General features: G+C 39.2%; 1 pseudogene; it reads right to left on the bottom strand.

Annotated features, from left to right (window-relative positions):
• The window catches only part of LOC131029557 (separase-like), a 141,674-nt pseudogene that overhangs the window by 11,885 nt on the left and 104,069 nt on the right, over positions 1-25,720 (bottom strand).

Genomic DNA, 25,720 nt, shown 5'->3' on the forward strand with positions numbered 1-25,720 from the left:
GTGCCCACAATACAATTCAATGGCTCAGATCAATTTGAGATGAATGGCCGAGATTTTACAATAAAAACCCTAATTAGGGTTTGTTACCACAAACTCAATTCTGACCAATGAAATAATTGCATTATTTGGACACATGTCTTCTCTGGAATATTCGACCAATGGATAACCGGGGTAGGTACATCAAAGTTTGTGCCATCCCCAATGAGTCGGGTACATTGAATCTGGACACGCTGAGGTGGACCAATCCGACTGAAGGAATGATGATTGGGATGCCACCTTGTCTGACACTTGTAACTTGGTAGATGCTCAATTTGATGACGCTGAGAAGATAATTTTAATTAACTCTTCTTGAAACTATCTGCTTCTCCAACAGACCCTTGCTTTAACCTCCTTTGTCTTTGATGTGCAAGATGGATGGTGTACCTTCCCTTGAAATGATGGACTGGAAGAGGTCGTCCTTGATGATGCTGGACTGGAAAAGATCGTCCCTGTCGATGCTGGACTGGAAAAGGTCGTCCCTGATGATGCTGGATCGGAGAAGGTCATCCTTGCCCTGGCCCGGTCTTCTTTCATCTGCACAACAAACCAAAAGATGATTAAGGTCATACAACATAGCATTTTCCACCTTAAATCATCAACAAGAAGATATCAAAATGAAGTTTGTTCAAGATTCTTTCCAGGGACAGGCCCTATAAGAATTTCGCCTTGGACCCTCTGGAAGGGTCAAGAGCGAAATTTGCTATTTTGCCTAATTTAGACTTCTCTTCAACATTATCTCACAATTAGCTCTTCGCCTGGCCCAAACAAGGTAAAAATAGGAGTTTCAAAAGATTTCGCCCTGGACCCTCTGGAAGGGTCAGGAGCAAATTTTCTTGGTTAGGCCTCAATTACCCCATTTTTTCACTCCAAAATCCTCCGGAAGGTGAGCATATGCTTGTTTTAGTCCAACAAAGTCTATGGATCCATCCTTTTTGCTTCTCACATGGGCAAATTAGGTGATAATGGGAATTTCGCTCTGGACCCTTTGGAAGGGTCAGGAGCGAAATTCTAGTTTTAGGCTTAATTTTACACTTCCTTTACCTCAATTCATCTTGCAAGGCTTAAATAACCTCCCTCCAGTCTTTTCATGCCTTAGGAATCAAAATCTTGTCTTGACACAAAGGGGAAATAGTGATTTTGATGAATTTCGCTCTGGACCCTTTGGAAGGGTCAGGAGCGAAATTCACTTTTTGCTTGCCTATTCACACCCAATTTCACTTTCTTCACTTCACTTCATCTGGACTCCCTCACATTGAATCCAGTTCCCAACTTGGCAACATTGGTTTGATCTTCACAAGGCCTAAAAAGTCAAATTCGCTCAAAAACCTAGCCAGGGACAGGACCTATCCAGAATTTTGCTCTAGACCCTTTGGAAGGGTCAGGAGCGAAATTCTCATTTTAGTTCAAAATTCACACTTTTGATGGTCAAACATCTTTCCAAGGCATTCCAAATAGTTTTTCTCACCCTAGCCTAGGCCCGACTTAGCACAAAATTTGGAGAAAAAGGATGGTTTTAGTGTTTTTCGCTCAGGACCCTCTAGAAGGGTCAGGAGCGAATTTCTTCCTCTAGCCCAAAATCATCATTTTTGGAGACAAAAATCCATTCAAGGGCAATCTCAAGGGTTTCTATCATCTTTGTCTAGGCCTGGCTTGGCACAAATGTGAGAGGAATAGGTGGATTTTAGAATTTCGCTCTGGACCCTCTGGAAGGGTCAGGAGCGAATTTCTTAATTTAGGCTTATTCTTCCATCATTTCAAGTTGAATTCACCTCAAAAGGCTATAAAACACTTCTCCTCTCACATCCAACCCAAGTTTGACTTGATTTTGCAAGGGAAAATAGGTGGTTCAAGAATTTTCGCCCTGGACCCTTTGGAAGGGTCAGGAGCAATTTTCATCATTTGGCTCAATTCCTTCAATCTTGATAATCATTGGCAATTTGGAGTCATTCCTAAGGCCTTCTTTAATCATGATCCACACTAGATTTGGCATGAAACTAAGGGAAAAGATAGGTTTTGCACAATTTCACCCTGGACCCTCTGGAAGGGTCAGGATCGAATTTCCCTTTCTAGACCAAAATCATCATTCTTTCAATCCCAATCTTCTTTGCAAGGTAAAATCTCCTCTCTCTTCGCCCTAGGAACAAGGTCTAAGCTCAAGCAAGGTTAAAAATATAGGCTTGTAAGGAATTTCGCTCTGGACCCTTTGGAAGGGTCAGGAGCGAAATTCACTATTTGGCTCAAAATCCTTCATTTTCAATGCTTTCAAACATTTGCAATGGCAAAAGATGTCCATCCTTCCTTTCAAGATGCCTTGCAAATCAAAATTTGATCAAACTAGGGAGGAAATGAGCCTTAAAAATCTTAGTTTAGGCTTGATCACTCACTTTTCAAACTTCAAACCACCTCAAGAGGCAAACTTAGATCATTCTTCATCTAAGGAGCAAGGTTTCAAGCTAAAACAAGGGAGCAAATGAAGTATATAATGAATTTCGCTCTGGACCCTTTGGAAGGGTCAGAAGCGAAATTCATCTCCTAGGCTAAAATCTTGATCTTCCAAAGCATCCCACTCCCTCTCAGGGCCAAAACATACTAATTCCTTCTCCATCATGCCAAAGCTTAGCCAAAATAAAGAGGAAAATAAGAGCTACAAAGATTTTCGCTCTAGACCCTTTGGAAGGGTCAGGAGCGAAAATCATGTTTTGGGTTTGATCCTTGACTTTTCCAACTCTCATCCTCTTTGGGGGGCAAACATAGATTACTTTCCTTTCATTTCCACCTTGGTCCTGACTCTGGCTAAAGGAAAAATGAGTGCTTTTAAGAATTTCGCTCTGGACCCTTTGGAAGGGTCAGGAGCGAAATTCCTAATCTTGGCCAAAATCCTTCACATTTTCACATCCCATCACCTCAAAACTAGAACATTGGTCTAAACAAGGGAGAAAATGAGGTTTTCAAGAATTTTGCTCTGGACCCTTTGGAAGGGTCAGGAGCGAAATTCCTACTTTAGGCTAATTTCCATCATTTTGTCACCTCAAATCTCCTCTCAAAGACAAATGTGCATCAAAACCTTCCCATCACGCCCCAGAAGTCAACAAACTTGGTCATGTCAAAGAGCAAAGTGGAGAAAAATGAATTTCGCTCTGGACCCTTTGGAAGGATCAAGAGCAAAAATCATCCTAGGGCTCAAATCCTGACTTCATTTTCACATTTCCTCATTCAAACAAGCGTTTTTACCTTCATTCAAGGCTAGGAATGTGTTAGTTCTAGGTTTTGGTCAAAGTAGAATGTCTTATGGAGAATTTCGCTCTGGACCATTTGGAAGGGTCAGGAGCGAAATTTGACATTTTGGTCTCTCCGTCAGGATCATTTTATGGAATATAACATTTAAGTATAAGACATACTTTAAGTTATATTCCATATATACTGTCAGGATGTTTGAGAGTGGTTTCGGACCTCCAGGAGTTATATTGCAAAATCTAGTTTTTGGAGGATTCTTCAGTTTTCCAGACTTAGTCAAATTTCAGGATCAGGACATTCCAGACAGCCAAATTTCAGGATCAAGACATTCCAAACTTAGCCAAATTTCAGGGCATTTGAAGATCAGGATGACATTCCAGACTTCATCACTCACCAACTTGACCTAGCTTGGACCTTCAAGAATGATACTCACTCACCAAGCAAGACACAATTAGCAACAAGATCAAAACAAGGCCCTAAGGAAGACTTTCAAAGAAACCCTAATTCTGGGGCCCCAAAGACTCAACCTAGCTCAAGTAGAGCCTGCTATCCAGGTGATCCCCCTGGCGACACTCAAAAAGCAAAGGCTAACAAACAAAACCTAAAAACCTAGAAAGCAAACCCTAGAAAGCAAAAAGTAGGGGTACCCATTTGCAATGGGGCAATGTGTGAATACATCACAACAAGGATAGATACTGATTCTACCGTGTTTGGAATGAGCGACCTGATTGACTTATGTATCCATTACCCTTGAAGGATTGCATCTTGAAAGTCACACCTTCTCCCATTCATGTTTCTTTATAATGGGGTCGTGACTCCTTATTACAACTATCGCTGCTGACCTCTATCATTGTTTATGCTAATCGTTGCTCCTTTACTTGTATTTTAACCAGGCAGTTTTCATTAGTAAATCAGTTAATTAATTAATCAGGTGTTATCTTAAGCATTACTCATTACTCATAATTGCTATTCAGTCATTTGCTGTCATTTCAACAGATATCGATGGGTGAATGGTTATGGTGTGCATTAGTTAATGCAATCTAATTATCAACATTTGCCCAGCTTGATTTCTATATTACTGTTGGTCCATGCCTTAATTGTGGATGATCTTTTACGATCATGAAAACACGGTTATCACCAATGGCTAATATTCGTTACCATGATTGGTATATACCCGGTTGATATTCTAGCAACTTTGTTCAATATTTAGTTCTTGATGATGACCTCTCTGAGACGTATACGCTCTCACCAACCATTTACATTGTTGATTAATATCTTCTATCATGATAGTCTTGTATTGGCACCATGTTTCCTTAATAGATATCTTCTCCTTGATTAGAAATGCACGGTGTGAAGCATTGATACTCCTATGACCGCTTCTTACGTATAGATTATATAACTTGATCGATCAATCCAATTAAGCACAATATCGCTGCGTTATTTATGTATATTTTGAGATAGCGGAAGTGTATATACGTTGGACATATTTGACCTTTCAATGGCTGGGATTATCTTCTTTATTCTCTTTTTGACCGGTTAACAATAGACATTGATCTATACAATCGCTGATTCGGATATGGTTGATATAGTGATCATATAGATTATTTGGTCTCTTTTCGAATCTTATTTACAAATTCGTCTCCATTGGAGAGTTCTCGAATTTGGGTGATCCCAGTGGATAATGCTTAGGGGGGACTGATCTCAGTTTAGGAATGGAACATTACAAGCTGCTACAAAGATACACACAGCCAACCAGCAGCCTACAACCAGCAAGAAATGTAATGTCCCTACTTTGAAATATAATTTAATATTAATAATAAAATAAGAAAAATAAGAAAAAATTAAATTAAAATTAAAATATAAAAGAATATAATTAAATATAATTAATTAAATTTAATTAAGTTAATGAATGGTCAAAGGACATGAAAAGAAAAGCTGTGACTCCCTCAACAATGAGATATAAAAGGGAGAAGAGAACCTCATTTGAGAGGGGGACAATTTGAGAATCAGAATTGCAGATCTGATTTAAATAAGAAGTGCAGATCTGATTAGAAAGGTTGAGTCCCTTTCAAAGGGCAGAAATAATGAAGAGATGCACTCTTTCAAAGGGTGCATCTCTTGCCAAAGGGCATACATGATGAAGAGGTGTGACCTCTCCCTCACATTGAGAGATATAAAGGGAAGGAATCAAAAGCATCTAGTGACATCACCATGGACCAGAGCAGATCAGAACTGTTATTAAGTTACAGGCAGTAACATCCTTGTTCTTGATGGTATGCATGGGGATGTGTTTAATAAGTATGCTTAATATATGAAGCCTGCTAATGTTCTTATGAAGAATTAATAGTAATATTAATATGCACTGCAATATGTATGACAGTCGTACTTAATTTCATATATTTATTCATAATACATAAGAAATTAGTTTACTTATAGTCTAAATCATGTTATTACTGTCAATGTTTAAGAAGATGGGAATGAGATGTTCCAAAGAGGGGCAGTCTTAATCCAAGCAATAGGTTAAGTCCCAAGATAGGGTGGAGATCAGCGACTTATAAGCCTTGAGGGTATAGACCCAGGATAGGTAATGGCTTGGATCTGTAAACTTTGAGGGAACCTATTGTATTTGGTCTCTAAGCGCTTTGGTAACATACATAGACCCTTCTCCCTTAAAACTGAAGTAGTAGCAGGGTCTGATATCTGTATTAAGAACCAAGAATAATAAATTAATCATCCAATGAGGAAAATAAATAAGCACTTGTTAATAACTAATTTTTAAATATTAATCAATTTTAGTATATTGAAATAGATCAGGTCGGGCCATTACAAGAAAGCGGACACACATCAGCAAAGAAGGGGAGAAGTACAACACAAAAAGAAAACAGAACCACAAGCAAGCACAACTGCTGGAGGTTTTTGAGGGCCTTAGCAACATCCATCTCTAGTTGGTTAATATTCTGATACAAATTGTTCATATCCTGCATATTAGTTTTAGCCTGCTCAGCAGACTTATCCATGTTGCTCCACGTGCAAGAACATGGACCCTTCTTAGCACCCGCCTGATTACCCTTACCCAAACTCTCCAAATCCACATACGCACCATCAAAAGTTTTTGCAGCCTAGAGTTTCTATCATTTATCCACAAGACATCTAATACTTTAAGCACTATTATAAATAGCCTCGTCACTGATGTTAATCAAATTAACCAGGTTATCATGCACCTTCTTTATTTTAACCTCCAACCCACCAATCCGTCTTTCATAATCAGATTTTATATTTTTACCATCTTTAGCAAAATTCTCAAGAATAACTAGCATTTTCCTTTCTTCCTCCTCAAACCTAGTACCTACATTACCTTGAATAGATGTGACGTTACTCTACAAGGAACGGATTCTCATATTGATCTGGTCAATCTCTAAAAAGAACCATTTTGAAAATCTAAAATGGTCAACAGCTGCATCCCTAGCGACCTGTTGACCTGTCTGAAATCACATTGCTGCAAACTCCATACGGCCAATGCAGAATAGAATAACCAGCTAAGTATCCTATCCTCTCTTGAGATAAGGAAGTCCCTAATGCTGTTTTTTTTATATTTGATCAAAGGGGACGACCTCAAGGTTTCTTTTGTCAGGTCTTGACTATGGGACTACTCAGTGGTCTAATGTGTTTTTGCTGGAAACACAAGGGGGACTTACGTTGAATGGGTAATTTATAGATAAGTTCCCTGGAACTTTTATAATCTTCCTATCAAATGATTTTGGTTAAGTTGATACTGTTTTAATGGGACTGCAAATTTTCTGGATAAAAAAGGGGAAAAAGGAGGGAAGGATAGGGGGAGAGAGAGAGACATGAAATGTAAATTCTAACTAAGATAACAAATTCAGTCAAGCATACAGACACCTCCAAGAAACTAGATTAAACATCACCAGCTACTCAAGCACAATGTTTGCATAAATCCAATGCAATCTTCAAAGGAAAAAACAAGATTTTCATGTTATCAAGTACAACATTAGAACTTTTACATTCATAGTATGTGTTTGATAACCGAACTAAGCATGAAAGGTCCAGATTAACCATGCAGAAAGAAAGGCAATCAGTCGTTCCCTAATGGTGTGGACTGCAAGGATTCTATCAGATGCTTGCTTGAAAATGCTATGTAAAAGAAATAAACATAACTGAAAGATTTCTAAATTAAGTGAAGAAGGAGACCATGCACTCACAAGGAAACTTGAAAACAGTCTTAATCTTTACATTAATTCCTGTAAAATTTCGCCAGAGCTTTTGCAACAATCCAAGAACTTCTTACAAAATGAGGGAAAACCAATCCCTTAAATAGACTTCAAAAAAGGATGAATGGCCTAGATTTAATCTAAACAAGTGGCCCAGATTCATCCATAAAGTATGGCTGCCCATACCCATAAATGTGATGCAAATATCAACAACCACCCCAAAATGGGCAATAACTACCCAAAAAGGGATAATTAAATCAATTTGAAATAATCCAAAAAGGTGTATCAATAAAGTTTTACATTTTGTTGACTAGAAGTCAAATGTCACCTTTTGGTGCAAAAGTGCACTTTTAAGATTTAGAGGGAAAAAAGCACTTTTGAGAAATTACTTTCTCTATTTCAGTCTCACACTCCTTTTCTAGAAATTGATCTTCGCCATGCAAATATTCCCGCCATAAATCACGACCTGCTGCCCGTTCCTCACGAACGTATTCTTGGAACCTGATGCATAACTGGAAGAGCAGACTGAATGGAGGCATGGGAGGATGGCGAATTTTGTATTGCATGCCTTCGAGATATTGGTCCACGTGCTTTAAACCATCCTTCGAGCTCAAGCCATTACGCTCAAAGCATAATATGTCTGAATGGAACTGACCAGTAAAACTCAAGTCCTTAGCGGAATAGGTAATCCTATCCGTTCCCAATCTTTCTTCCCAGTCCGACTGGATTGCATCATCGGAAAAAGTCATTTATCCATCCCGAAACCATTGATCGGAGAATGGTCTTACCTAGTTCTTGCATGTTTCCCAGAATCACTTCACATGCGTCACTCTCTTTGTCAATAATTTCTTTGGTGTCATTCTTCATGGTGATAGTCCAATACCATTCCTTAAGAGCACTGATGCTATGAGGATCTAGGATGGCGGACAATGTAGGAATATGCGCGTGTGTCCAGAAAAGAGCTCTCATGAGGGGAAGGGTAGTGGCAGCCACTTCGTGCATGTGGAGGGATTCCCTCTTTACCTCTAATAGCTTGACTAGAGTGAGCTCTCGATGGCAGGCCATCTCTTTTACTTCCTTAAGGATTCGCTCTCCCCTTTTCTTGATGTCTCGTATCCATTCCTTGACAGCCCTTGCGGTGTCCCGTACTCCTTCAAATTCTGTTGTGGTCCTTTGCGCCAATGTCGTTGGGGGAATATGGGATTCGAAAGCATTGTGTAGTGGCCTTAGGAGCTGATCGATGTATCCCTCAGCTTGCTTAGCACGAGCCCGATACATGTCCTTTTCAGTTGTTATCTCTTCGAGCTGCCTGAGTATATTCTGCACTGAATCCTTAAATTCTTCTTTTTCTTGCTCTTTAGTGGCTCGTCCGATGGGGACAGTTGTGATGCTATAATCTACCAGTGTAATCTGATCTGCTGGCTTGTCTATAGGCGGGGTGGCAATGTGGAGAGTGCGGTTCCTTTGCTCGTCTTTGGTCACTCTAGAATATGCCTTGAGCTTTTTCTTCCCCTTAGCTTTTGCTTGGTCCATGCGCGAGAAGATATCCTCTAGATCAATAGGTGGTTTGGTGGCGGCCTTGCGCTGGGCTCTGGCAATCAACCATTCTTGAGGCACTGTCTAAGCTGATAATAAGGTTAAGTCTGCATTCTGTTCTTTGACGTCCCCAGCCAACTCACCACAGATTCGTAGCGGCTCGGCTACCGGAGGAGTGAAAGAGGTGCGAAGCTCTTTGCTTGCAGCTGAATTTTCCCCTATTTCACTGAACAACTGTCTGACATCTTCATGTGATGGTTGTTCCTTAGTCCTTTCGAGCTCATGAGTCTCATCTATCCTTTGCTCTCCTTCGACGGTGGAGTCATCTTTGGCTGTATTGTGGAGCAACAACTCGTGGCAGCTCTGTTGAGCAGGTTCATGCACTTTGACCCCCTGGGTGGATGGAATCTCTCCTTCCTCTATTTGGTTGCCCAGTTCGGTCGATTCGAGGGCTCTTAGCTCAGCTTCCAGCATGTCAGGCACGGGAGGATCATCAATTCCAAACGCATCAATGTCACTTTGAGAAGGCGAAGCAGGTATATAATCTAATTCCACTACATCGTCGGACGAACTGGGGTCCTTTGACGATGACGTGACCTCTGGTCTCTTTATAGAAATCTTCTCCCTTCTTGTTCTTTTGGACGTCCGAGTCCCTCTGCAAGCCTTAGCCTTCTTTCTTTTCTCTGGTTTCTCAGTTTCTTCCCGGGGTGCACTAGACGTTCCCTCATCTTCGGAGGACTGAGAATCAAGGCTACCCATTAGGTGGTAGGTGAATTGGACTCCTTCATGTATTAGCCTCTCAATCTGCTGATGTAACCATTGATCTGTGTACCTTGTTGGGGCTGCCATGACTGCCTCGAAATCAGTGATTGGGTCCTAGGACCAATCAACGCTTGGCAAGAGATGCCTTACTACTTCAAATTCTCGGACCTAGAGGCAATTCCCTGAATCTGTGAGCTGATCTGGAACCTGACGGTATTCAAAGAGTTGCATTTGCTACACACTTAGTCTAGAGTATTCCCGCCTCCTGACCTCGTAGTCATCAGAGCAATTCTTCCAATAGTCTTCAACTAATTCCTTTTCTCTGTACTGCCTACCATAGGCTCTCTTTGCCAGATTATCATGATCGAAATATTTTCTTGGAAAATGGTCCTATAGGCCATAAGAGGCCAGCTCTGCAAGGGATTCCTCTACTAGGGTAGGGGTCTTCAGGTGGACATCATGGTTGCCTGTGATCATGGGGAATGTGAATCCAGCCTGCTTACTTTCTCTAAGTAAGATGCCGATCGGACGTGACTGCCTTGCAACCTCCATAAGAATTACTTTGTCGGTTGGGTACCGTGGAAGTCGAAGAGGGGCACCATCAAAGCCCACTATTCGGATATAGGAGAACCTCGGGAACTGAATGAACCAGGCTCCATACCTCTGTACTAGGATAGTAGCTTGCTCTGAGAGCCTTATGTGTAATCCTCCCTGCATCAGCCTGACCAGGCGCATCATGAAGGCATCATTGACGCACTCATATTGGCCAACTGCATAAGTTGGGCTGTTCTTTTCCCTCTGAGCTATATCTTGGTAATGCAGCTGTGGGTAACAATCATAGACCTTTACCTGACCAAGCCCATTCTTGATTTCACCTTTCATTATCAAACCTGGCAGTGGCTGGTTCTTGGCGAACATATAAACCAAATAAGAGGTCATGGTGAAGTATTTCTTCGTTTCAAGCTCTATCAGCTGGGTGTGAATGTTGTCGCTTATGATCTGGGCCCAGTCGAATTTAGACTTCCCAGTGAAGACTTGCTCTGTGAAATAGAACATCCACTCTTCAAAGTAGTTGGATTTAGGGAGTCCCATAACTCAGCTGAGTAATGTGACCATATACCCATGTTCATTATGAAAATCACTTCTGGGGGTCTTTTTCACAATTCTGGCACTTGGAGGCCTTTTCTCCTTGTACCACTCTTCGTTGATCAGTGCTTTGCATCGGGCCGGATTCATATCATATGCCCCTTGTGCTTCATCTATAGTTGTGGCTGTGGGATTGTTTGGAAAGGGAATGTCAAATGCATCGCCAATGGCCTCAGGAGTGAAGATGGCGATGGTCATGTTCTCAAGGAGCACCAATCTGGAATTTGGCTGATAGTGACGGGCAGCCTCTACCACTAGCTCATAGTTCTGTACTACTGGAGGAAATCCTGCCGCTTGGGCGATGCCACTTTCCACCATCTGTCTAGGCTTGCCATATGCGTTAGGTGAGAAGACCCGATTCCTGAAGTCTTGAATGTCATTATGGCCAAGGTCGGTATCACCGACATTGTCCCAGACGCTCTACACTTTTGACTCCCTCAATCCTCCTCTCTGATATTGATACGTCATCCTTTCAACCTTGCGCGAGATATCTGATTTGGATGCTCGCGATGTCTCGGTTGCAGCGGGTGTTTTTGATGATTCTACTGCCGATTTAGGCATTTATCCTGCACAGCCGGATGCGGATTACGAGGTGATACACAAGAAGTAAGGTAGGTTAGATAGAAAATATTCCAGCATTCACAAGATTAATTCAAAATTTAGATTGGACATGGAGCGACATTTCTAGCTAAAAGGGCTTGATCAATTTAACCACAGCATTCATGAAGATTTTTGATTGCGAATTTATACTTGACGCTTTCCGGATTTTGGATTAATTTTCAACAGAGACAAAGCATGAAAAATTCTCCTAAGTTTGAAAATGCAATTCCTGGCTAAACCTTAGGAGTGAATTCTAAATTTTGACTGCTTTGAACAACGTTTTACAAGCGAAAGAGATGCAGATTTCGAAAATTGGAGCATTTTAATCAGATTTCGCACATACGCCTGTTTGATTTATAAGCATTTCAGATGATCAAGGAAGACAGAGCGTACTTACCTGAGGAAAACGGATGGGGAAGAATTGCCCGGCCTTGCTGCGTGAAGGCGAATGAACGTTTCTGCAAAGTTTCGAATTCCAACGGTTATCTCCTTGATTTATATTTCTCGCGGTTGTTGGATGAAAGAGAATTTATCATTTTAAATGGATTTTTACCCTGGGTAATTGGCAATCTGAATTTGAATGATTTGGGATAGTTTATGCAGCGTTTTACCTTGAATTACCTTGGATCGTGCGAAATTAGCTTTCTTTCCCTTTCAAAATCAGATGAGATCTCCTTTACACGAAATGCAGCAGCATGGAGGGGGCTTTTTCAAATGCGAATGGCGTTTATCTTCTCATTTTCGGACCTTCTAGAGAGTTTTACAAATTCTGCATCTATCCCCCAACTCGCGGCCTTGGGGATATGGAGGCCCTTCGAAATTTAAACTTTGCTTTTACCGAACCTACGTGAACTTCGGAGCTATTTCACCCTTTGCAATTTTCACGATTTTAACCTTCTGGCGAATTTCAGAGCTTCAGCGCCTTAAGCGATTCTGGAGTTTATTCAAAATTTCGGATCATTCATCGCTTCTTGGGATTTTCGCGATTTTAACTTTGGCGAACTTCGGAGTATTTAACATGTTTTGCAACAGGAAACTTCGGACCCTAAGCCCAATCTTGCAAGTCGAAGAAACTTCGGAGGATTCAGCATGATGAGAATTTTGCGTTTTTTAACCTTCTTGGCAAATTCGGAGCGCTTAGACGTTTTTGCAACCTTGGAGATATTTTTGGAGCATTCACACTATTTGCAAGTAAAAACTTTGAACCTTTTAACGCTATTTGTAAGTTTGTCATACTTTTGAATCTCGGCCCCAGGGTCCGAATTTGGACGTTTTAAAGTGAAATTCGGACCATTTAAACATTTTGCCGAATTCTATCATTTTCGGACCTAAACCACCATTTTGCAAATTGCGAAGTGTTTGAATGAATTTAAACTCTTTTTCGCGATTGGGGATATTTCGGAGCATTTGCCTTATTTTGCAAATAAAACTTCGGACCTTGGCCCCCTTCTTGCAAGTTATAAAACTTCGGACTTAAACACACTTTTGGCAAAATTTCACCTGCATTTCATATTTTCTAATTTTCGCCCCATGTTCCGAAAATGAGCGTTTAAGTGATTTTCGGAGCATTTGGTCTTTTTGCAAGATTTCACATTATTCAATTTTCGCCCCAAGGTCCGAATTTGAGCATTTCAAGTGAATTTCGGACCAAATAACATATTTTGAATTTCAAAATTTTTGCCCCAAGGTCCGAAATTCGGCCCCCTAGGCGATCTAGCAACCTTCTAAACCTTGTGAAATTTTAACCTTTTGGCCTCTGGGTCCGAAATTTGGCCCATAAGGCAATTTTGGGAACTTAAGTAAAATTTCGGACTCAGACCAATTTTCGCCAGACTCTACAAATTTGGATTTCGGAGGCTTCGGAATTCTAAGGCATTTGGGCAAGTTTCGCAACCTCGGCATTTTGGCCAGGAAATTCGTTCCTTCACCAGCAAGCGAAAATCATCTTTTACTCAAATCCCACAAACATCGCAGAGATAAACCTTATGCAATCTACTTCGTAGCTGTTGTGCGAAAAGCGGCGACTTTGGTCCTCGTGCGACCTTTAGACGCATTACTCTTGCTTGGCGGGCTTCGCCAATTTCTATCACCTTACGCCTATCCAAGGCGATTTTCAAAATTTCGAACAAACTCTTGGCACCGTGCCCGAGGGCTAGACTAGCCGGATGGATTCATCGGCTCATTTCTTTGACATCATCACTCAACGGACCAGTCGCGGACTCGCTCGAAAGGACACGAGACACTCTGCGCGAAACTCAACAGGGCGAGGACGAAAGGCTCAAAAAAAACAGGAACAGGGGGACCCTATTGGCAACAGGGAGTGTGTGCAATGCACAACACGACCCCAAGCAAATCATCTGGGTCTTCACGATTTAAATTAAGGACGAGAGAGTCCTTTTGCAATTTTTTTAGGAAATGGAAACACCCCCCTATTCCCACCAATCCTTGGGGGATGGAGAAGAAGAGGCTTCCCCAAAAATACCTTTACCCATGGGAGTGGAGTTATCTTGGTCCCCTTTTTTTATTTTTTTTACCTTTCTCCACCCCTAATTTAGTCTTCCCAGTAGTACCCACCCCACTAGAATCTGACCCATTGGAACAAGAATTAGCCAATTTAGCTCTTTTCATTGTCTTGCCCTTACCTTTCATATCAGGAGTTGAACAAGTCTCTTGGGAATCCAAATCATCCTCCTTGACAATCCATTCCTCTTATCTAGTCTTGGTATCAATGCCTCCCCCAGCCTCCATATCAAACTCATCATCATCCAAGATAGGGGAGCCATCCCTCCAAACCCTAGCTTTGGAAGGAGAAGGAAGAGATTTCATGTGTTCAAGAATAAAGAGAATCAAACCCTCATGCAGAATTGGGTTTCTAGCATTCTTCCTATGTTCTTTAACACCGAATTCCTACAAAGCAAGGAGATAATATGGGAAGGAAACCTGCTACTTATGCCTAAAACGATTTAACAATGTGAAAAGGAAGACATAATAGTGCTAAGTCTCCCATTCAAGGAAAAGTAGTGCATAATTACCTTTGCAACTGCCACCCAAAGAGGTTTGAGGAATTTGATGTCATAGCCACCATTGGACTTCCTCACCAGTTCGTCTCCCTCCTTTTTGAGAAAATTTTGCACAACCACCTTAGAAGAATTTTTGTCCTTGAAGATCTTCCTTCCCTACGTAGAAAGCCCAATCATCTCCGTAATGACTCCTTCTGTAATCTCCAATTCCTTATCAAAAGATGAGAGTATCTAGGACTTCAACCCCTTAATGAAGACTTTTGATGCTTTAGGATCACAGCCATGAAGAGGTTCCAAATAAGGAATTACACCACCCTTTTCCAGAATTCACTAGACCTTAGCATTTATCTTCACATCATTGATAGTCAAGGGTTCAACCTTGTTCCTCTTGCCATCCATCATCATGTAGATTAACAAGTAAAGGAAAAGAACTGTAGTTGAGAGCCTACCCCAAAGCCTCACAAGCAGAATAATCAGCTAGTAAACTACTCTTTGTCTACCCCACAGAGAACACCAGGACAAGGGCTTTTCACAAAATCATAAATAATACTGACCTTCCACATGCAAAAAGTTAACATAAGAGCCTTGTGAAAACCAGGGCAATTAATTGAAACATTCTCTCTAACCATGAATATCAAACTTAATAATGTTATCAACATTAAGAGGGAGGGGTTCATTCCTCCTCCTGCTAATCTCATCCATGCTAGTAACACCAATATTGACAAAAGAGTCAACGAGCATAATACCTTCCCTGAAAATATGGCATATATAGGAGGCCTCAAAAGAATTAATAATATTGAGTGACATTGAATAATGTTGAGCGAGCCACCTTCAATCCACACTGTTTTATACCCTTGAGAATGTGCAAGTTTCAGAGCATGATAGGTCGTTGCCACTTCAACTAGGTGATTGGTCTGTATTTTCAGAGGGAATGCCACAACCTATTCATCTCTCAACACTCGCCCACAACCTATTGGCCTTCAATTTCCCTTGGCCATCCCATCAAAGATGATTTTAATTCAAAAGGATGAAAGCACCAAGCAACATTATCTCTAGAATTTTTAACTTTCCTAGTCAGGATGGAGTTCTCATATAGTCGAGACCCCAATTTTTAGCCACCTGGAAATCATGATCAGCCACAACCACAGCCAATTTTGAACTATTAGAGTTAGACTCAAAGACCCCTTACCTGAAATTTTTCCTTGATAGCATGGCAGATTTTGAAGGAAACAATTGAAGAGCTCAATGAGGAGTCTCTAAAAACACGATTATTCCTTTTTTCTCCACACACCCCAAGCAATATAAGGAATAATTAAAGACCAAAGGAAAGAAAGCGCTGAATTATGTGAGGGGGCTGACCATTGAGTCCACAAAACATAAAAAAGAAGGGAAAACCCAATTGAGGTTCCAAAAGCCCAAAACATGAGCCCAAACATCCCTAATGGAGGAACAGCCCAAAATAAGATGAAGAGCACTCTCAAACCTCAACACAGAGGAAGCATCTATTGGCCAAGCCAAAACCTCTCTTGCAAAGGTTATCAATAGTAAGAACTTTGTTTTGGACAAGGAGCCAAAAAAACAATATTAATCTTTGGAATCAGCTTAGAGTTCCACGCCATAGCCCAAAAGGGGGGAGGAGAGAGAGGCTGAACCAGAAGAGGGAAGGCTGAAGTAATCAAAAACTTACCAAGGGGAGAAAAGTTCCAAAACATCCGATCGTGATCGGGAAAAATAGAAATGTGCACATGATGAAGCAGTCTTTGGAGATCAAGGAGACCCAGATCCATACAGAAAAGATTCTTCCATTTGCCATTCTAAATATAATCAGCCACCCTACAACCAAAGAACCTGGTGCAAGTATCTTTAAAGGGATGGAAATTAGGCAGCTCAATAAAGGGGCAATGCCCCATCCACCAATCATCCCAGAAACTTATAAGTCATCCATTCCCAAGGGTCCACCTTAAACCTTTCGAGATGACAAATTTGGCTTTCGATAAAAAATTCCTTAAAACTGAACCAAGAGGATGATCCTGAGAATGCATAAACTTACTAAGGATAGGAGGGCCCCGCACATATTTGCTGAGCATAATCTTATTCCATTCAATATTTTCAGTGAAGAGTTTCCATAGTTGTTTAGCCAAAAGAGCGTAATTAAAATCTTTTAGACTTCTAATTCCCAATCAACCAAATGTTTTAGGCTTGCAAACTTGGTCCAAGGTTAGAGGGTAAATTCTTTTTTTCTCTTCAGTACTAGACCATAAAAAACGAGGTTCATAGCATAAACAAGGAGCTTTTGGATGGTAGCCTTAATAAGCTGGACTTTCCCTACTTGGCTAAGAAGGGCACCCTTCCACCCCACTAACTTCGAAAGAAACTTGTCAATTAGCCCAAACCAAAAAGAGTACAAAATAGTGTTACCACAAACTGGGAGGCGCAAATACATAGCGGGAAGAGCCTCAATTTTACAACCAAGAATACTAGAACTTTTCCTTTGCCTATGCTCAAGAGTGTTGAGAAAGAAGATTGAACATTTAGGATAGCTAATCTTCTAACTAGAGGTGTTGTCCTCATTTTGTAAATCAAAATATGAGCAACCCCCTTGAATTTTTTGTTTAAATTCATCCTTTGAGCCTTTTTGCACGCTTCCCAAGGTTGAAATTTGTCTCAAATGTTGGCTATTTTAAGTGTGCCTTTCTTTGGTTTTCCTTGGTTAGATTTTAATTGTTTTGAGACTTCTTTTTTGCCCTTAGTACAAAATCAGGTTTCAGAAGTCATAGTGCAAGTTGGGGGTATTTCTAGGTGCATTGCAAGTGAAATTTATTCACTTCCGATTACAAGTGGAAAGAGTTTTTTGTTAAGTGTTTTAAAACTTGTAATAATGTATATACAACCCGATTTCACTTTGTGCAAGTCGTTTAGACTTGTAATCGGGTAAATATATCCCGATTACAAGTTTGGAGTGTTCATTTATTATGTAACTTGTAATCAGGGGTTTCAAACCCAATTACAAGTCTTTAAGTCACTTGTGATAAGGTAAATATAACCCGATTACAAGTTTGCATCCATTTTAGGTCTTCAACTGCTTCCTATAGACCCGATTTTTGTTCCTTTGCACATTCAATTTGTTGCGATTAAGGAGGAAGGTTGGTTTGTTATTGCATTGGAAAAGGACTCTCATTTTGCTTTTATATGAGCTCGAGAGGAGATTGTTTTTCGTGTTTTCTCTTTGCTTGAAGCGTTGCATTGGAGTAGTGTGTTGTCTGTTTTCTTAAGGTATGAGATTGTTTTTGTTTTCTTTTTGTTCTTTCTAAAATCTTTTCCAATGGTCCTTTGGTTTCATTTTTTTGCAAGAATGTATGCAATCGAAGTTTTTATCATGCCATTTTGGGGGTTTTGAAGTAGATTTCTCCACACTTAAAACATTTTTTACCACTTTCCACTCTAGGAATGGATGCCAACACTTAGCCATTTTTTATCTAGTATGTCTACTTCTGACTTTCCGGATTTGGACAGATTCTTCAAGAATGCTTATTCTTCATCGTCTGCCTGAATGGTCCTACCAGAAATGAACTTTCCAAAAAAAGAAACTATTCAAAACGTCAAAGTTAGAGCCCAAAACATGACACAAGATGACTTACTATAAATAGAAATTACTAAAAATAGTTTTATTTTTGGCAAAATGAAGACATTCTGGGACGCTATAAAATCCCTAAAAAATAGGAATAGAAAGTTGGTCCATTTTCGCTCAAATTTTACTGCCAGGTTCCTTGAAGGGTCCTCATTCTAGTTATACACTCATTTTTCCAAAACCCTAAAATAAACCCCTAAAATCTAGGGTTGAAGGCAAAAACCCTAAAATTGACAAAACGAGCCCTAGACTCAACCAAATTCACTCAAACAAAAAGCAAACTTGATCAAAAAGACCCCCAAATATTTGCAAAGCAGAGAGACTACCGAGACCGCCACCAAAAGACCCCAAAAACCAAAACAAAAGACCAAGAGGGCCTAAAAAGTAGGGAGTCCCCATCTGGGATGGGGTGATGTGTGATTAGGTCACAATAGGTAAGATCTTGCCACTTCCAAAGAGCACAAGATTTCAATCATCTGTAAATCCTTTCTATGACAGTTTAGCTAAGTTGCCGGTACGGGTACGGGTGCAGGTACGGGTGCGTAGGTACAGTACGCCGGTACGGCAATTTTGGGGGGGGCGGGTTTGGGTACGTTTGGGTACGTCCGTACAAAAAAATGTTAAAATCATAAATATATACATATATGCAGCGTAAAGAGCAGAAATAAAAATTAAATTTAGAATCCCAAATATCATCCATATGCTAAACAAAACTTGGGAAAAAATTTATACAAATATATTTGGAAATTTTAAATATCCATTTGTCAAAATTTACTTACATAATAATTAATAATTTAACATTTTAAATAAATCATTAACATTTATGAATTAATTTTAAAATTAAATATTTAATATTTTAAAATTTAAAATTTATATAAATATAAATCATTAAATAAAAATAATAAAATTATATTTCAAAAATTAAAATTAAATTGTAACTTCCTAAACCAAAAAAATAAACCTAAACCATAAATGATAAAATCTAGATTTTTAGCTTATTATAATAAATAAATAAAATAATTTAAACAAACAAACAAATAAAAAAATAGATATAAATCGTAAAACTATAGCAAAACAAATTAACTCCTACATTGTCGTGACCTGTCTCTCTACCGGCGTTGAGCTCTGCCTGGGTCGTGTTGGGCTGTGCTTGGTCGTCGCTCTTTGTTCGTGGCTTCTCCCGCGTTCATCATGCTTCTTCGTGGCTTCTTCGTGCTTCTCCTGCATTCTTTTCCGCCGCCAAAGAGAACCACGCGTATTAATTGTTGTTTTGCTTTTCGCCTTAAGGTTTATATTAAACCCGTTTTTCAGACTAAAAGCAAAACAAAAAAAACCCTCGAAAACGTGACGAAATCGCCACATCATTCCAAATTCGTCAGGATTCTTGGTTGGAAAACTAGATGCGTTTCCAGGGCTAAATGAAGGAACCCTATTCGATTCCACAAGGATTCCAGGACGATTCAGATTCAGAAACGAATCGTACCTGGAATCTGCAGGAAAAATGGACGTACCGGTAACTTAGCAGTTTAGTAGCCAGTCTTGGTCATCAGTGCAGAAGACAACTTTGCAACGTTCCAGAAAATCTCAAATATTGCAAAGAACAAAGGAACAATGGCAGAGGATATGTATATATTAGTTGGTGACAAAAAAGCCAATTTTTTTTCGGTGGTGATTTACTAACTCAGCTGTTTCACAACTGCCAGTTTCAAGTAGCAGTTCAATAACGGACCCGACAATTTTATAATGTCCCAATTGTTTGTTAACCACTAGCATTTTAAAACCGGTGGTTTCATACTGTAAGGAAGTTGAAGAGTTTTCAACATTGTCTCTTTCTATTCCAAGCATTTGACACTGAATTTGCCACCCAAGAAGGATTCCAAAGACAAAAGGACAAGCAACATCTAGAGCAAGGTTTGTCTCTCATTCTAAAACTCCATATGTTCAATTTTTACAGTTGCAAGTGAAGAACATGGGATTTCCATAGATTTCTTTACATCTACAGGTGTAGGAGCTTGTTGTACATGTTATACTGGTTCTAATATGTCTCTAAAATAATAAAAAGGCGTGTACAAGACTGGGATTAGTAGCATGAAGAGTTTAAGCACTCTTCTAGAGCTTTTTTTACCATTTACGGATTTCTTCAGGTGTGTCTCTGCATTTCTATCTATTTGATGATGTTTGCTGCTGCTGTTTCGATGCATTTTGCTTGATTTTCTCATATTCTTGCATAATGGAATAAGCTAACTAAAATTATTAAGCAATTTGAGCTAGAATTTAGTGTATTGGGAGAGTTTGTGGAGTTGACATATTCAAGCGCCCAAAATTGAGGATTGTTAAGAAACTATCTCCAACATTTTAAAGATCAATTACATGAACAGAAAAAAATTACATGATTGGTCATAAACAGTCAAACCAATACTAAGACAATCATTAACCCATTAAAATAAATTGGATCAAACTCTTCTAAAGTGGTATTCCAGTCACACAAAATAAAAGATATTTTATTGTTAAAACCTAGTCCAAACATAAAAATTGCAACCCAAAATGTTATCTTATTTGTTAGACTCTTCTGAATAAGATTTAAATTATTAAGTCTCATACCACTTCCATGTCCCAAATAGATGAAAAGGTCATGGTTTTGGAGTGCTAAACTGCACTCCTCTGAAGTCGGAATTTCTCCAGATTAAACCTGTAAAACGTTAAAACCATATGAAATGTATTTTAGAAAGATAAGAATCAGCTTAAAGGAGCAAGCCAAATACATGTTAAGAAAAAGTTTGAAAATGGAAAAATCTGAACCCAAGAAAAGTTTGTTTAACATATCTTACCTTCCAGCCTTGCTGACTCTTGAACCAATCCTCAAATGAAGCCTGTGTGGTACTCAAGTCTCCACTTGGATTCAACAAATAGAATGCATTGTAAGGGTCCATGACTGGTAGTTTAGGTATCAATTCCAAAGCTACAGACCTTGGATTTTTTCTAGCCAATATCTTCTTCTTTGTATTGGTTTTTCATTTTGACATTTTTTTCTTTTTTTCTTCAAAACAAGCCACCATTTCTTGACGGCCTCTGGAAATCATAGCTGCTGAAATGCTTCCCACAGATGGCATACGATAAACTTCTTGGTTCCGAAGTATTGGCAAGCTTTCCCAAGGAAGTACCTGCACAAAAAACCATACAATATCCTTACCATTCAGTGCTAATAAAATTTGAAGAAATATTATAGTGCCACAATTAATGCATTTACCTGTGAATTAGAATCAAGTACAAGCACAACTGGTTCTCTTGGAATGTACATCGTACTTAAATTTTCCAAATCATTTGACAAGTTTCTCAGTAGGAAACTTTCAGAAGATCTGCATTCTGTACTATCTTCTTCTCTTAACTGTTTTTTCCGTTTCCTGGAAGATTTCCTTGGTTCATTATCATGAATGTTATACTTATAATAATGATTCTTCCTTGATGCTGCACATTGAAATATGCTGGAAAGTTCTTTTGCAGTTTTTCCAATGATATCCTGGCATGCAGATTCTTCATCAATACGAAGAGATAAAATGGAACCATGAATATTTTCTTTTCCATTCCACTCTGTACTGCAATCCAGTGAGGTCATCTGAGCCAATGATGGCCTCTGAAGAAGCTTAAAATGTTTCGACCAAAGTAAGCAACAAATGCACTTCTCGATTTCATTAATTGTTAGAGAGGGAAGACCACCTAACAAAGTTTTCAATAAACCCGTGTCAACAGGAAAGTAATCCTCCTTTCTTATATTTAGTGCTGCTGAATCAACCATTGATTTAAGCTCCTGCATATGTGTTTGTAAAGCATCACAGTAATCTGCTTCTGACGGTTTTCCCAATAAGAGGCATTTCCATGGACCAAGCCAAGAATCTTCAATTCCCCTGTAATTACAAAAGAACACTATTAAAACTTCCTTGATTTAGCCAAAAACTAACATAATACAAGTCTCTACCAGAAAATGTTAGATTTCAGATATCACCATGCACCTTAGAAGATTTGCAAGGTGATTGTCAAGTTGCATTCTCCACAGCAACCATCTAATTTTCTCCTCGTTACTTGCTAACAGTGGTGCACCAAAACAGGAAAGGAAGTTTTCCTCAAGCACCATACGAAACTCTTGAGCAACTACATCCATCAGCTTGGAAGTGCTAAAAATATCATTACTTTTCAAATCATCTTCAAGATTCCTGATAGAATACATACTGCACAGGTTGCTGCCCTCTACAGCATCTGTTCTTGTCCCTAAAATTACAAAAAAAACTCCTTCTCAGTCTCCATAATATGAACTTAACTACATCATTGTGCAGATAACAATTAGAAAATTATTTAGCAATGACATAATATGTTTGCTCTATAATGAAGTAAAAAATGCAAACCATTAAAAGTGGAATGGATAGGCAACAACAGGACTACTGGTGGCCCATTAGAATCAAATCGTGAGATGAAAATCCAAGCTGATGAGGAATTAGTGAATGACGGCTCCTCCAAAATAGATGCATATCTACAATCCAGCAAACTTATGCAGACAATCGTTGGAAGTGGTACACTCCTAAAGAAACTGGTAACAAAGGGTTCGAGGCAATCGAGCTTATCTGGGGTCGGTCTGGAAAAGTATAAGGTGGTCAGAAAACTGCTCAAATATAGATCCAGAATTGATACTGTTACAAAATTTCACATCCAATGATTAATAATCACCTGAGGACTTGCTGGACTCTTTCTATCACATCCCTTGAATTATTGTGACGCAATACCTGCCAGACACAGCAATTTAGTGCAAACTAACTTCAAAAAATCAAAAATAATTCTTATATGTGTATCTCTAGCATTTGAATGTGTAAGAAGAGTACCATGAGACAGATTTAAGTGATATAAGCAATATAAAAATAAAAGTTAAAAGCAAATGACAAGCATTACAAAAAGCAAGGGGTTTTCCTCCATAGTATTTGATTTCAAATATACTTCAAAAGGAATAAATAGTCTGATACTTTTTCTGTCAGATCACATGCGCGAGTTGTAACTATTTTGACAGTTGCAAAATAATAACATAAAAGGTTCAGAGATAATTATAAATAATTATATATATTACCCCTTATAGCATTGTTCACTCATTTTGCCATCATCTTTTATTGGATTGAAAGTAACAAATATACCCATCATTAGCACTTGTTGATGGTGTCTTTATGAACTATGCAACACAGAATAGAATACTAAGTATTATATCCTCTCTTGAACAAAATCCTCCCAAATGCTAAGTTGTGTGATCAAATGGGACGACTCCAAGGTTCTTGAATGTCAGCTCTTGACGTACTCTTGAATAGACTCAATTGTTTGATGTAATATTGTTGGAATCACAAGGTGGACTTACATTGAATCTTGAATGCTTGAATGTCGTTGGAACGCAGGATTAACTCGATTGAAAAAAGAAAAAGGGATAGGGTTTAGGAAGCTACTATAATCCTAGGGATGTAAGAGCAATGGACAATCTTGGGTGAAACTCAACTAAGCTCTGCTTCGACATGCAAGGAACATCTCCACAAAGCTAGTGCGATCATCTAGGGATAGCTTGATGATTTTCAAATCACCACTACAAGCATAGATACATTCAAGGTGAAGCCTATCAATGATGGAATAGTACTTGAAGTTAAGCTTGGCTAAGATGGATCCAGTTGACCACGCAAGGCACTTTACAATCAGCAAGGTGTTAGTAGTATGGATGTACAAATTTCACAATTGATCATGTTATCAATAAAGATTGCACCCTAACCAAAGCTATGAACTTCAGCAGCCATGCGAACACTTCAAGGATGTGGGTTACCTAAAAAACGAAGTGGACCTCCAAAGTAAGCTGGTTCTTTCTAAGTACTTCACCTAAACTAACATTTTCTTGCAGAGGAAAGAGTAAGAAGGATAACATGTAAAATGAAAAAAATTAATTCTAAGGTGATGCACCAGATGATATCTTGAGACTCACAAAAACAAATGACACAATATATCAGCACAAATGACTTTCCTACACAACCCAATGATACACAATTGTACATTAACAGTTCATGACAAGACTAAATAATCACAGGTCTTAGTAGGAGAAAAAGATCTTCCTCACAATTTATGACTGATTTTATGATTAACACAACTCACAACCTAATAAAATATGTGTATTCCTGCATAAGGTATCAACATGAAATGCAATTTCTAAGGGGAAAACATCACCTCAAGAAAACTGCATACCACAAAAGAGACACAGTAACAGAAAAACTGAGAAGACACAAGCTATTATCACTGCTAAGAAGGTGTCACCAATCTGTATTTCTCTCCAAAATGGGTTACAAAACTCTTTACTTCTACAAAAGAACTCAGAAAATTACAATATCCAAAATTAGAAAAGGTGAGAACCGCTGAAAATAATGAAGTCTTGCAGTATATATGCTTTTACAAAAGCAAACAATGAATATCAAATCCACCTCCTCTTTTTGGTCGAGCAAACTCAAAAAGCCTAAATTTTAGGGGTCTAAACATGTCTAGAAGGGGATGGGCTTGGGAAAAAAGTCAAGCCTCATTAACTCTAAGGCTCTTCATTATGCATTTATGACCCCTAAAATATCCTTGAACAGGCCTGTAAGCCTGTTGTGACCATTTCACACATCGCCCCATCGCAAATGGGGACCCCCTCTTTTCGCTTGTTTTCGTTCGTTTTTGCTTTCGTTTTTAGGATTTTGTTAGTCAGTTAGTCGTCTAGATTTAGGGTCAAGCCTTAGGGTTTTAAATTTTTGTCTTTTCAGGCCAAAATCCAGTCGTTTTTGAGATCTTTTGAGCTTCCTTTTTTAGGATGCAAATTTTGAATGCAATGAATTCGCCAGAGTGGTCTAATTTTCAATTGGAATGTCGATGCAGAGCTTAAATTTGTCTAAGTGTTGAGAGCCAAATGTGAATTTTAGTCCGATTGAATATTTTGACCAATTTTTGACCTTTTTGATTTTTGATCCTGGGCATTGGAATTGATTTGTTTTTGCCTTGTGAAGTGTTAAAATGTGAAAAATCATGTTATTTTGGCCTGTAGGAGCAAAATCGCTCCTGTCCCTCAGTGAAGGACGGGAGCTCGTTCTCAAATATCTTACTATTCCTGCAGGGTCAAGATGAATTACGAATTGGAAATGATAGAGAGAGGCGAGATCTTTCCATTGAATATAAATTGAAGATTTTCATGAGCACAGAAATGCCTCCAGGAGAAAAATCGCTCCTGTCCCTCAGTGAAGGACCGGAGCTATAAATTCAATTTCGCCTTGTCCTTGCGAGATTTCGATGACTTGATAATTTGAAAGGGTCCAAAGGAAGATGCTTTACCAAATGAATATAATTTGAGATGCAAAAATGAAGGAGAATGACCTAGAATGACCAAATCGCTCATGTCCCTCTCCAAGGGACCAGGGCGAGGTACCTTGTAGCTCTCGTCCCTCTCCCAGGGACCAGAGCGATGTCCTTCATTAGGCAAAATCCAGGCAAAAACC

This window comes from Cryptomeria japonica, chromosome 3, assembly GCF_030272615.1.
Source record: "Cryptomeria japonica chromosome 3, Sugi_1.0, whole genome shotgun sequence".
NCBI classification, from domain to species: domain Eukaryota; kingdom Viridiplantae; phylum Streptophyta; class Pinopsida; order Cupressales; family Cupressaceae; genus Cryptomeria; species Cryptomeria japonica.